The sequence below is a fragment of the Chiloscyllium punctatum genome, unplaced genomic scaffold (assembly GCF_047496795.1).
Source record: "Chiloscyllium punctatum isolate Juve2018m unplaced genomic scaffold, sChiPun1.3 scaffold_382, whole genome shotgun sequence".
Classification (NCBI taxonomy): domain Eukaryota; kingdom Metazoa; phylum Chordata; class Chondrichthyes; order Orectolobiformes; family Hemiscylliidae; genus Chiloscyllium; species Chiloscyllium punctatum.
The window spans coordinates 50001-52500 of record NW_027310116.1 but is presented as its reverse complement, the minus strand read 5'-3'; the positions used below and the strand labels follow the sequence as shown (position 1 = coordinate 52500).

At 67.2% G+C, this 2500-nt stretch overlaps 1 non-coding gene across 1 annotated transcript; it reads left to right on the top strand.

Annotated features, from left to right (window-relative positions):
* Nucleotides 1–997: 997 nt before the first annotated feature.
* Nucleotides 998–1151, top strand: LOC140472631 (5.8S ribosomal RNA). The gene has a single exon (XR_011957783.1). It is a non-coding gene; the product is annotated as a 5.8S ribosomal RNA (ribosomal RNA).
* The last annotated feature ends 1349 nt before the right edge of the window (nucleotides 1152–2500 follow it).

Below are 2500 nucleotides of genomic sequence, written 5' to 3'. Positions count from 1 at the left end.
GGCGGGCGGGTTCGCATCACCCTTCGTCACAAGGGGCGAAGCCCGTTCCACCGTCTCGTCAGTAGTGCCGACCGGTCTGTGATCGACGAGGGGAGCCACACCAGGTCCGGCCCTGCTGCTTGGCGGCACCGCGTCGTCGGGAGCTCGCGACAGACGGAGGGTTTCGGTGTACTCTCCAGCCACGGGAAACGAAGCCGGTGATGCAGGCGCCGGTCTTTCGCTCCCAAATCGGCTGGGTTTACATCGTTGCTATCTAGTCACGCTCCCTTCAAACCCGACGGGGTACCTATTCCCCTCACCCGTCTGTGCGTATACAGCCTCTTTGCACTTGCGGGATGGGGGTGGTGGTTTAAAGACTCTCGAGTTGCCGCCCGTCGGTCTCCGAGCTCCGTGCAGTAGTGATCCCCAGCGAACTGCCAGCAGGGCGAACGAGCGATCCCGCTCTCGGTCGGGGCGCCTGGCGTCGATCGGTGGTCGGTGGCTTGCGGGCAAGCTGCGCTGTGAGTGTGGGAACGAGTATGACGAGCCGTTGCCGCGACTCCCAGTCCACCTCGGCGGTGGCTGGGCCGGGCGGGCGTCTGCTCGGGCGAGTGCCGCCCCCGCCTCCTCGCAGGAAGTCCGCTCGCCGACACGCCGCCACGTGCACGCGTCAGTGACGCTGCCGAACCGATGGCCGGTGCCCGTTCCCGCCTCTGCTTTTCCTAGGGCAAAGCTGCTGCACGCCTCGTGATACTAGGCGGGCGACATGGTGGCGGTGATCCTGCCTCCGTCGCTGCGGTGCGTTGGGGCACGCATCGCCTCTTGGGCGCCCTGTCCTCCTCCCCCCAATAGACGTATGTTTCTGCGGGCCGCACCAGGATGGTGCTCCCCATCGCTTCACGCCACCCTGCTCCGCCCGCACGCCGGCGTGCAGGTGGCTGTAGCTCAAGGTGGGGAGCGTATGTGCGGTCCGGGTCGCTTTCCTCTGGCGAGGGAGAGACCTAAAACAAACTCAGACAACTCTTGACGGTGGATCACTCGGCTCGTGCGTCGATGACGAACGCAGCTAGCTGCGAGAATTAATGTGAATTGCAGGACACATTGATCATCGACACTTTGAACGCACTTTGCGGCCCCGGGTTCTTCCCGGGGCCACGCCTGTCTGAGGGTCGTTTGGCAATCAATCGCACTCGCCTTGGCTGGCGAGAGCGCGGCTGGGGTGTCGCAGAGGACCCGTCCTCTTTGTCCCCCTAAGTTCAGACTCCGGAGCCCTCCGGCGTCGGAGCGCTTGGCCTTTCCCCCCCACCCTGCACATTCCGTTCGTCAGGCTCGACGCCATCCCCCCGCCGGGGAGCGCGGCCTGGCGTCCGTCTGTGTCGTGGCAGTGGGGCCAGCACGGCTGTCACCGGTCCCAGAATGGCTGTCGGTGGTTCACACTGTGTGTGTGTGCCAACCCTCCTGGTCTCTGGGACACGGAGCTGCCACGAAGTGTTGAGCCTCCAGTGGGGGGTCTGCCTAAGCTCTGCACGTCCGCATTGGGTCCGTCTCTCGGTTGGCTGGCAGTGGAAAGAGTGAAGGGAGCCGCGGAGGTCCGGTGCTGGTGCGCCGCCGGCCTGACCGTGGAGCTCGCCGGTTTGACACGCTGACCCGACTCGATGGTTGATCGATTGAGAGTGCTGGGAGCTGCAGGCCGCCCGCTGCTGCAGCCGCCCGTCTCGTGGTTCGTCCTCGGCCTTAAGTGGCCGGCGGGGCGTCTGATCCTGTCTCCCCTGCTGGCGCCGAGTGCCTGGCCGAGGGAGGAGGTTTTCGTCGAACGCTGTGACTTGGACGGTCGCACGCGCGTGGATCGCTGGCTCTTGGCTCTCCCGTTCAGTCCGCACGTTTTCCGCTCCGTCCTGCCACCGGTCTCGGGAGGTACGGAGGGGTTGGCGGGCGTGGTGTGTGCTCCGTCACCGTGCAGGCACACCTACCACGCCGTCGGCCGACCCCCGCACGGTCCTCCTGGCCATCGGGAGGACGGCGGAACGTCGGGCTGTCGGGGGCCAAGTCGCCAGAAGGCCACCGCTGTGTCTTCCGCACCCTGTCACCGTCGGCGTGCCTTCCTCAACTCGTCCGGCTCGGGGCCGCTGGGTTCAGGAGCGGCGTCGCCCGCCGGCCCCACTGAAGGCCGTGCCGTTCCGCGGCTGGCGATCGATGTGCGTGGCGTGCCTGCGCGACCGTTCGCCACTTGAGCCTCGGCACTCCTCTCTCCCTCTCTCTGACCGTCGGGCAGTCTCTGTCTGCTGGTGCCTCGCACGTCCCGGGCGGCGGGTCGTCACCCCCGCGACCGGGCCTCCGGCAAGGCAGGAATCAGGCTGACCCTTCCGCTCGAGTAAGCAGCCGGCACTTCCGAGTTTCGCCTCCCGCCGTGGACGGGGGAGGGTCTCCGGTCCCGTGGAATTGCGCCGAGCACGTCCCCGCGCGTGGACGCGGCGGCGCTGGAGGCGGCAGGGGCGGCCACTCGTCGACACCATCGCTGGCC